The 11,877-nt window shown below is 40.8% G+C and overlaps 1 pseudogene; it reads left to right on the forward strand.

The window, feature by feature from the left end:
• Positions 1-7,677: 7,677 nt before the first annotated feature.
• Positions 7,678-7,933, forward strand: LOC124507516 (ATP synthase subunit f, mitochondrial-like; annotated as a pseudogene).
• Positions 7,934-11,877: the final 3,944 nt, after the last annotated feature.

An 11,877-nucleotide genomic window follows, 5' to 3' on the forward strand; every position in this document is an offset into this window, starting at 1 on the left:
CGTCAGCAGCTGATTGTGCAGCTGGTGGAATCTCAATAAAAATTATTTTCCAGTGGTGGGGAGGCGGGGGATAGAATCCTCTTTTTTATCAACATACTGTGGGAAAGAACTGTCACCTCCTGCATCCTGAATACCAGAATACTCTGAATGTAGCCCAAATCCAGATTCAGCTCCCTCATTGTACATGGCTCACTCATACTGAGATCATCAAAACTCCTGAGTCTTTTATATACATGCTCCTAGCTGACCACATCTTTCTCATCTGCACTCGAACAGTTTGTTTTGCTGTTGTTATTCTTAGTGTGGTTTTCAAAAATTACTTAATTTTAATATGTTAAGCGCAACCTATGGAAATCATTTTGGATTCTGTGTACTCACTGTACTTTCCAGCTGAATGGAACTCCTGGAAACTCCAGTTGTTGTTTGCATCCCTGCTTCTGAGACTTTACAGGATACAGTGTATTCTTTGCCAAAAAGAATAGCTTCATTCCTCACAGCTCCTTGCCCGGCTGGCCTGGGAGCAGCTGCAAGTTCCCAGTTAGCTTCAGGCTTTGCATGGTGTTCTAGGCTTCCATGAATCCTCTGGTGGTTCCTCTTCCTTATGCAACCCATGTGTGTTTTCTGGTGGGGCCACTTTTCACATATTGTTTGCTCAGTAAAACTGTGGGTCATGTCAATGCCAATCAACTCTCACCCTCCAGTTTACTGTATCAGTTAGCATGTCCCACCCATCAGGCTCATGGGAGGTGATGGAGTTGCTAGAGAAGATATTTATGAGGTTTATGCAAACCCCCATTCCCTACCTCTAGCATTAAACTTAGACTTCCAAAACACATGCTCACTTTCTCCCTTTTGAGAGGACAAAATACTTACAAGTCAAAATTCTAGTTAATTGGGTTATCTTGGACAAATTTAGGAACTTTTCTGGACACAATAAAATGGGGGGGGGTTGGACTGAGATTACCCCAGTTGCCTAAGGAGCAGAGAATTCTGTAATTCATCTTAGTTCTGTTTCCACTGAAAAATTAGTCTCGTGTTAGGGTCTCTCCAATCCTGTGGGATTATAGTATCAGTATTGTCCAGCTTTATTGTTTGTTCGTAGCTTTGAACCAACAATGCAAAGTGATCCATGATGATCATAATTTCCAACACAAGCCCACAGCAAATACCTTGGGTGTCTCAACATTTTCAATTTTCTGGGGTGAAATACTCACTTCCAAAAAATTATTTGCATATAGAAAATTATTGCTTAAATGATATGCAATCTGAGTTCCACACTTAGACATGTATATACTTATTTACTGGAATTCCCCATTGGTTGCCCCATGAGACACCTCACACCTAACATCTTTCCACACAAAATGCCTCCTCTTCCTGAATGGTTTTGGTGAGCAGCACTACCAGAGCATTGGTTGAAGGAGTCAAACCAGATGTCTTCCCTTCCCTTCATTCCCCCTGCTCATCCTGCCTTTGTCCCTCTACCATTTGGTCATCAAGCACTATTGAAACAAGTTACTCTATATCAGTCAAAACCACCTCCTCTTCCTCTCCTCTGCCACTGCCTGAGTTCATGCCTTTCTCTGTAACCGCCTCCATGCTCACAGTCCTCCTGTCTGTCCTCCACTGTGCTATGCTGCCAATGCAATCAATCAAAACAACAAATCTGGGGGTGCCTGGTGAGCTCAGTTGGTAGAGCATGCAACTCTTGACCTTGAGGTTGTGAGTTTGAGTAACCTTATCCTTTAATTCCAAGCTCATACACTCTTCCTTTGTGAAGCCTTCCTAAGAGACACTCAGTCTCTGTGTCCCACTCCTTCATTAGAGAGTAAATATCTGCTTCCTCGTCTGACCCCCTCTTTTGTTCACAGTGGAAACTGTGGGGGCCTTTTTTTTGTCTTTGTATTTGTAAGATTAGTACAGGACCTGTAACATAGTAGGGCTCAATAAAAGTCTGTTAAATAAAAGAGAAACCAAACAAGAATGTCTAGTGGACTGACACTAAATAATTAAAATCATTAGCTCTGCTGATCACATGATTTGCAAGGCCTATGACAAAGTTCCAGAGGAAGAAGGCATCACTGGTGTCCCTCATTATGTCATCATTTGCATGCCTGCTTCTAGAAAATACTGTAGAATGGCGTTTGACTAGGGTGGCAGTGCTAAGCCTCTATGATTGGGGCATGGTGACCTGCCAAAGATATCCATCCCATCAACCTTCTTGAGCACTTTATGCATTGTCATTAAGAAGAAAAACAAGCTCTTCTCATTGGAGCAGGTCAAAAGTAATCACCTCTCCCTAGTGATAGGTCCCACTAAAATCTGCTTTGGGGGAACTTGGCTGCACATGGATATTCAAAACACACAAAAGCAATGAAATACATAAATAAATATACATATAAATAATCTCAATCTCAGAGAAAATGTACAAGTACAGCATAAGAAAACTTCTTTCCTTTCCCATTTGAGAGTAAGTAAATGGCTGGCATTATGCCCCATTAATCTCCAACACTTCAGCGTGTATTTCCTATCAAGTAAGACATTCTCCTATATAACCACAATATAACCATTAAAATCAGGAAATTAATATTGATACTTTACTATAATACAATTCTCAGGGTCTACTCAAGTTCCATCAGTTATTGCAAGCATGCACTTTGTAAGAAAAAGAGGCAGTCTTAAATTCAGATCTTGCAAAACAGACACCACATTTAGTTATCATGTCTCCTTAGTTTTGTTCTATCTGGAACAGTTCTTGGTCTTTCCTTGACTATCCTATCATAAGCATGACCTTTTCAATGTTTACAGGCCATTCATTTTGCATAATGTTCTTCAGTTTGGGTTTGTCTGGTTCATCTTCATGAGTAGGTAGGAATATCACAGAAGTGATGGTGATGTATTCTCATTTTATCCTATTCAAGTGACATGTGATTTGTATTTGTACCATTACGGTGACATTAACTTTGATCACTTAAGTTCCTATCTGCTTGGCTTCTGCACTGTGAAATTATTTTTTTCCCCTTTGTAATTAATAAATAGTTTGTAAGGGGGTTTTGATATTATGTATCACTCCTCATCAAACTGTTAACTTAGTCATTACTTTTTTTTAAAGCTAATTTATTTATTTTGAGAGAGAGACAGAGAGTGCAAGTAGGGGAGGAGCAGAGACAGAGGAGAGAACCCCAAGCCCGCCCTGCACTGTCAGTGTGGAGCCCAATGCAGAGCTTGAATTCACAAACCGAAAGACCATGACCTGAGTTGAAGTTGGAGGCTAAACCAACTGAGCCACCCACACACCCTTAATCACTACTTTTTAAATATATGTTTGAACTCATGGTTTTGTACTTTATTCAATGCATTACAAATTTTTTTTAATGTTTTATTTATTTTTGAGGAGGTGGGGAGAGGGGCAGAGAGAGAGGGAGATGCAGAATCCCAAGCAGGCTCCAGGCTCTGAGCTGTCAGCACAGGGCCCGATGCGGGGATCGAGATCATGTACCATGAGATCATGACCTGAGCCAAAGTCGGATGTTTAACCAACTGCGCCACCCAGATGCCCCCATTTTAGTCTGCTACTATTATTATTCGTTTTCTTTCTCAAATTGCCCTAGATTTTTCCAGTAAAAGTCCTTATAAGGTGGTCTCTGTGTCCCCATTATTCTTTGAGCACTTCTTTATTCCAGGCTGTACAAGAAGTTCCAGACTCATCTCGTACTTTCTCTACAGCAGTACTGAAGTCAACCAATTCTCCAAGGACCTCTGAAGAGGGACACTTAGAAACCAAGATGTGAATGCTAGATGTATGCAATGCTATTGGGAGTGCCACTGCTCCCAGACCCTCTCAGGGGACAAAGCTAGGAATATACATATTTGAATTTGAATATCTCGCTCCCTCTCTTTCTTTTGTCTGTCTATTGAAAACCATGAGTTCACACCCCAATCTTCAATTCCAGCCCAACACCATTATCCTTAATATTTTCTTACTTGTCAATCAATGTTATGATTCCTCTATAGCTGACACAACTACCTCCATCCCTGTGGATGCCCTCTTCACCACCCACATGCCAGACAGCTCCTTCACATGGACACACTCTTCACTTGCTTAGGCTCTGACACCCAACCTGGGCCACCAGGAATCTACTAGTGCACCCACATCATTCACCACCTTGCTCAATCCCACCTAATAGGTTTTGGACCAAATTGAACATGGCTCAATTCCTAGTCTCTGGACTGTGTCTGTGACCTCTTGCTTTCTAGGTATACATCTTAGTATAAACTATAGCTCTAGACTACAGATTTTGTTAGCCTCCTCTCAAGAACATTGGAGCCCTATTCCAGCCTAAGGCTTTAAAAGCTGAAAATCTAATACTTCCCCACTACCTCAGATGGGGGGCCATCCTTATTCTCTGTTACCATATAAGAATCACAGTCCTGGCCTGACCTGCTTAGTAGCAGGTCACAGCTTTATCATGCTCACTGCTCTAAGTTTTCTTCTCATTTTTGGCCCACAGACATTTAAATCTTGCTTGGGCACAGCAATATATCCTTACAGATTTCTCTTTTTATACTTTATGTAACATTGCTATGTATTTGGAATACAGAAAACTAGACAAAATCTGGGAAGAGGTAAGAAATGGGAGAGAGTTTCTGTATCTTTCAACAGGATGATAATATAGGTAGAAAGGGTCATAAGTTAAAGTGCCAAAATCCTTTTAAGAAGCAGTATGGAGTTTGACTCCTTTGTTGTAATTTTTATTATTAAGACTATGAGTTCTGTGGGAGAGAGTAAGAGGGGTGCTGCTGAGGGGCTCCCTGGGTCTGGCCCTCAGCTTTGAAGGACTGTGCTCAGAGCTGATGGGCACTCAGAACCTGCACTAATCCAACTTCAATGCCTTTATTTTGATGCTGACTAAGGTAAAGTTTCAGATATGTATTGCACTGGTCCCTTTTAATGCCCTGGAAGCAATTTCATATTTGCCATTTTATATTTTTTTTTCTCAAAAAGAGCCCCCCTAATTCTAAAAATGTTTACAGTTCTGGATCTGTCCCTCACAAATTCTGGATCTGTCCCTGTAAGGAACTTATGGTTAAGTCTCAGTGTAAATTTCCAATGAAGGAAGGTAATTTTCTAGAGAGCATATGAGTTAATGGAGGCTGAATTAATCCTCAGAAGGTTCCTAGGTTGCTTTGAGAGCAAGAGAGATGGGTGACCTTGGGGGTAGTTTATGTCGACCATGTAAATTTCAAAGCTATTCTGACCCACATATGGAGTGTGTCTATAATTCCTGCGTGATCAGTTTTGTATCTCTTGACTATCTCCTTCCAAAAGAATACTTTATTAACTGTGCCTCAAATCTTACTTTTTCTTTCTTTAGGATTCCATATACACCACCTCTTGCCAGTTCTTAATTAACACATTCTTTTTTTGTTAGTGGGTAAAATAATTGATTAGGTAACAGCTTTCACCTCATCTTCCCTGCTTGCCCCTTGATCAAAATCTGACTGTTCCCTAATGCTTTCAACTTTATATTCACTAATCATCATCTAGGCTGGATTAATTCTATCATCTACTCTACAGATTTGCTGATCCCAGTTTAGTTCTCTGAAGGCCATCTTGTTTCCAGGTTACAGGGTCATCTATTGTCCCCGTGCATTAGGCTTTGAAACTGTAAACACAATTTGAAATTAAAAATTGTTAAATAATTTAAAAATTGGGAAAAAATCCTATAGAAAGTAGACATGTAAACGGTTTCTCCCTTTATTAAAAGCTTTACTGGGGAAAGCTTCTGGAAGGCCTCAAATATAGAAGAGGCACCTACATTATACTACACAGACAGCAAAAGCAGAATATCCACAGATAGGCAGAAGATACACTTTGCACTTTCTCTGGATGAAACATCAAGCGTTGTGGATTAATTCCGTCGCAGGCAACCACTGCTTTAGGTACACGGTGCCCACGGCAGTATACCTAAAGCAGTAACAGAAGACTTCTTTCCAAAGAGCTTAAATCTAACTCAAGAGTAAAACATACAAATGCAACATGATTCTGGTTATTTTCAAATTATCAGTAATTGTTAATAATTATTGGAGATAAGCCAAAGAGGTGAAGCCTGAAAGAAATTAATAACAAAAACAACAATGATGGCTGTCATTTATGAAGTCCAACTAGGAGATACTACCTGTGGTGGTATTCTTAATATCTACATTTTACAGATGAAGAAACTGAGGTTCAGAGAGGTCTGACCAAGATCACATGGCCAATGGAAAAGGAGAATTATCATTCAAATCATTACTCCACATGGGCAAGTCAAGAGTTTGAGAAGAGTTTGAAAAGCAATCCAGGGGAAATGAGGTGAACAAGGCAGCCAAGGACCACCAGGCTGATTTAGTCAGAGGGCAGATCTAAAGTGGAAGACAGGAGGCAGCAGAAGGGTAAGGGAGGGGGTTAGCTGCCAGCTGAGAAGAGAAGGGGGCTGAGAGGTTCTCAAAAATTTAGCCCTTTGGAGTTGATGTGATAAGCATGCAAGAATCAACCAGGGAGAGTGGTCCTCTTCTCATATAGCATTTTGCAGACCTGGCATCTAAAGACCTGGTGGGAAAAAGAACAGTCCTTGCAACCAGTAGTGTCATTAAAAAAGAGTCTACGTTGAAGAATATTTACCCATCATCTAGGATGTGCCTAAATACACAGTAAACAAAGATATCAGCAAAACAGTAACAGTGCAGTGTAAATGCTATAAATGCAAGAAACAGGGTGACAATAGGGTAACTGGGGTAGGGGAACCAGCTTTAGATAGAGAGATATTGGTCAATGTACCTTGTAACCACTCCCTATTCACGCAAATAGGAAACATGAATGAATCTCAGTGACTTTTTCAGAAATACATAAAAAGTGAAATATACATATGAAATGTACCTCATATATATGTGTGTATATATTAATTAAATATACACATATTTAATTACATGAAACTACAAAGGTGTTGCATATTTTTATAAGAAGTGTTCCTTATTGTAAAACTAGCTATAAGGAATGTGCCCTTGAAAACCATCAAAAAGAATATAAACTGAATTCAAAGTCTATGATTTCATAGGGAAGTTTCCAATTAGAAGGAAATATTTGGAACACATTTTGAAAGACTTAGAGAATAGTGGCATTATAAGGCAACGTTTCCATTTCAAAGTACAAACAGAGTTTGAAATATGCTGGCTTCACTAGAACATTTTTTTTAATGTTTATTTATTTTGAGAGAGAGAGTGAGAGCAGGGGAGGGGAGGGGCAGAGAGAATCCCAAGCATGGTCCAGGCTGTTAGCAAGGAGCCCAACGGCAGGGCTTGATCTTACAACCGTGAGATCATGACCTGAGCAGAAATCAAGACTCAAAGGCTGAGCGGACTGAGCCACCCAGGTGCCCCTTCACTAGAATATTTGTTAGTGAAAGTTGTGCTGTTAAAGAATAATCCCAGAGGTATCTGAAATTCCTACAAACTCCAGGAAATGCAAGTGCCCTTGGAGCATGCAACCTAAAAGGAGTTGGTTTCCTAAAAGCAAAACACCCTCAGATGTATCCCAGGTGTCCCACACTCAGAGAGAAAAACATGAAAGGTCACAGATGTGAAAATTACAAATGAATCAACAAGATCCACTCAGTCTTGATAGCAGGCACCCCCGACTCCAAGATGGCATCATCTGTACCCGGGAAGGAGAAGAAGCCCATGGATGTCAAACTAGGAGGGCTGCCGAGCTGGATAATGATGTGGGATTTCACCCCAAAGGTGCTGCTGGAGCATTTCAAAGAGGTTACTACATCAAGTATGTCAATCTGAAGAAAGGGGTATCGCTGGGATTTCTATGGTGCTGGCAGCTTATGTGCTTTTCAACTACTGTCGTTGCTACAAGGAACTCAAACAGGAGTGGCTAGGCAAGCACCACTGAAGAGGGCCCAGCATGGAGGCACATTCTGCATTGCTGACCATGATCTTTGCCTGGCACTCTTGAATCCTTACATATTCTAATTTAGAGTTAATACCTACTAAAAGATGACTTGTACATGGAAAAAAATCCACTCAATCTTTCTTTCATTAAAATAATACTAACTACAACAAAAGAAAAGAATTATGGAGCAGAGGTGGCTATACCACAGGGCTACAGGAGTTTAAGCTTTGGGATCTCCTACCCCCCTGCCCCTGCCCCCCAATTTGCAAGACCCCCTTCCAAGATCCTATAAGGGATCTAGCAATGTATTTCTCAAGATGATACGTTTTTGAAAATTTAGAGAAAATTTTTAATTCGATTTCTTTTTTTTAATGTTTTATTTATTTTTTTAATGTTTTAATGTTTATTTTTGAGAGAGAGAGACACAGGGTGCAAGTGGGGGAGGGACAGAGAGATGGAGACGCAGAATCCAAAGCAGGCTCCAGGCTCTGAGCTGTCAGCACCGGAGCCTGATGTGGGGCTCAAACTCACAAACAGCGAGATCATGACTTGAGCCAAAGTCGGATGTTTAACCAACTGAGTCACCCAGGCACCCCTCAATTCTATTTCTTACCCTATATTGTATAAACTTTAGGCTCTAGACCCTGGATCCTGCTGACAGAATGCCTGCCTTGTACTACACACTACATTCAATGCTGGAGATACAAAGATGAACAAGGCACATCCTTCCTAGGGAGAAGCTTGGTGTAAAACAGAAACAAGAAAAATAATTGCAGTGGGACACCTGCTTGGTTGTGGACTGTACAATGGGAACAGAAGCCCAAGGAATGCTCTTCTGTTGTTGTTATTAGCCTATTCATTAAAAATTTAAGCTTGGATTTCTTTTTTTAAGTGGTGAATGTCCATTCACATGACACTTAAAGTAACACAGGAACTTGGGACAGTCAGGAGAACCGAAAGCACCAAAAGTATTCAGGTAATCCATATGGTTCACATATAAGAACATACATAAGGAGATAAGAATGGAAAAAGAAGGGCAAGAGTGTGGGGCTTGGAGTTCCAGGTAAGGGACTCTCGCCTCTGTTCCAGATGGGCTTTCAGCAGAATATTACTATAAATAAGCACTGCTTTAGAATGGCAGTTGTGTTGGGGTGCCTGGTGGCTCAGTCGGTTGGGCGGCTGACTTCGGCTCAGGTCATGATCTTGGCAGTCTGTGGGTTTAGGACCCATGTCGGGCTCTGTGCTGGCAGCTCAGAGCCTGGAGCCTGCTTCCGATTCTGTGTTTCCCTCTCTCTCTGCTCTTCCCCTGCTTGCGCGCTCTCTCTCTCTCTCTCTCTCTCTCTCTCTCTCTCTCAAATAATAAACATTAAAAAAAAAAATTTAGAATGGCAGTTGTGCATGGAGCTGAGCTGGTTGAATGGAGACGTGCTGGCAGAGCAGTTAAGAAAGTCTGGTCCAGGTAGTAGCAGCAGAATGAAAAGTAAGGGATGGGCTTAATAGACACAGGAGAAGAATCAGAACTTCAAACCTGATTTGGATGTGATGGCGGGAGGCCTAAGAAGGAGCCTCACATTACTCCGAGGCTTGGTGGACAATTAATAAGGTAAAAATTAATGACAACTCAAGAGGAAGACTGTCTGATTTGGGGAGGAAGATGGTAAGTTTGAGCTCAGCTTCATTACTTCTGAGATACTAGTAGGTCAACAAAGTGAAAATGTCTCATTCTTTGCTACTCAGTGTGGTCTGTTGGGCAGCATCATTGGGACCCCCTATGAACTTATTAAATATGCAGTGCTTAAGCCACAGTCCTGCTGAATCTAATCGGTATTGTAAATCTGCACATGTAAAGCCCTGGGATCTGTCTTGGGTCCAAACTGCTCAGGACATCACCAAACTTCCTCTATTCTGGGGGTTAAAATGTCCAGGATTTAGGACCTGTTCTATAGATGTGATTGGTACAAAGGAACCACAGAAAAAAATAGATTTTTAAAGTTGTGTGGGACCCTTTAAAAACTTCTGCCTATGCAGTGTACCAAAGCCAAACAAACACCTGCGGACCATGTGTACAGCTGTCACGGCCAGCTGACTCATCTACCCATCTGCCTGTTGCATCACACATTTTCCTCTGTAATTAAGGGCAGTGATAGTAACATCAAAGAGAAAATAACTTACAGGGATTGTAATGAACTTGTCAAATTGTAAGAATTTGGGTATAGACAATAAGTGAGAATTTGAGTATAATGCCATAATTATAAAATCAGTATCTTATACTCTTCAAAACTCTCCATGTTTATAAATACTGATTTTTCCTTGTTAATCACATAAGTCAGTTCTTCAAGTTCACCCTAAGACAGATATCTGTGTGTAAGAAATCACCTCCCAAACTCACCAGAAAAAGCAAACATAACTATGACATTTTCTAATATCCAGTTTTTGCAAATGCACAAAAAAATCCTTTCCTTTTCTTTTTCACTTCTGCTGTCTGAAGAGTATTTATACAATAGTGCAATGCTATCTTTTAAACTTGGAATATGATTTGGCATGCCAGTTGAATGTGTTGGGAATGGGTTTTTAAGGAAAGTTCACTCTAAGTAAAATAATGTGTATAACAGCATGTGTAACCAGTAAAGACCATATCACAATATGCTACTATATTGCGATTAGATATACTCAGACTAGTGACCTAATCACTCAATTATTCTGAACACCAACCAGGTGCCAGGAATTTGGCTAGACATTTTACACATATGAACTCTTTATAAGCACGTTAAGATCTCAATTGCACAGAGTTCTTGGATGTTCATATTTTCCTGAAATCTTCAACAAAAGGAAAAAAATTAAAGGTGACCCTCATTTGGAGAATATGCAAAGGCAATATGTTTACCAATGGTATGAATTTTATTTTTATTATTATTTTTTTAATTTTAGAGAGAGAGTGAGTGAGCAGGGAAGAGGGGCAGAAGAAGGGAGTGAAAGAATCTCAAGCAGGCTCCATGCTCAGCTCAAAGCCCGAAGTGGGGCTTGATCCCACAATCCTGGGGTCATGACCTGCGCTGAAATCAAGACTCAGATACTCAACTGACTAAGCCACCCAGGCACCCCATGCCAACTGTGTGAATTTTAAAAGAGGGTGTAAATGAAATGTCACTGTTTCATGGGCATAGACTGCTTCAATCAGCACCAGAACTATTAGGACAAACCATATATGACATTGCTGCCCAATGTCAAACTGGCATTTAGCAACCAACTGTTGGCCAAATAGAATTTCATATGGTTCAGCTTATACTGTAATTAGGTAATTTCTCTTGGGCCAACTCATGCTGTAAGTAGACAACAAAATCAAAAGTGAAGCCCAGAGTGAACATCTAAGATTATTTTCTTTCCTGTGGTTGATTTTCAAAGTACAGTCATCTCTCTAATGCTATTGCTACACAGACTCGTAGTGTCAACTCTGAAACCTGACTGCCAAGAGAGAACCTAAATTTCATGACGAACCACGGGTCAGAATGCCCTTGTCTGATCATTGCTCCAATCATCAGAGAAAAGTTGACAGATAGTGTGATAGGGTGGATGTCAACCCCACAGAAAAAACATTTTTTGTTTGTTTCTTTGACTGAAAAGGTACATGTGATTTTTCAGCTTCTTTGAACTAAAAATCTAAAAACTTAGAAGGCAGGGGAGCCTGGGTGGCTCAGTCGGTTAAGTATCCCACTCCACCTCAGGTCATGATCTCATGGTTCATGGGTCTGAGCCCCATATCAGGTTCTCTGCTATCAATCAGTACAGAGCCGGCTTTGGATCCTCTGTCTCTCTCTCTCTCTCTCTCTCTCTCTCTCTCTCTCTCTCTCTCTGTGCCGTCCTCCGTTCATGCTCTCTCTCTCAAAAATAAATAAATACTAAAAAAATAATAATAGGGGCACCTAGGTGGCTCAGTCAGTTGAGTG

Source organism: Lynx rufus, unplaced genomic scaffold (genome assembly GCF_022079265.1).
Source record: "Lynx rufus isolate CCGP_SWC_20201006 ecotype Redwood Valley unplaced genomic scaffold, mLynRuf1.p SCAF_12, whole genome shotgun sequence".
Taxonomy (NCBI): Eukaryota; Metazoa; Chordata; class Mammalia; order Carnivora; family Felidae; genus Lynx; species Lynx rufus.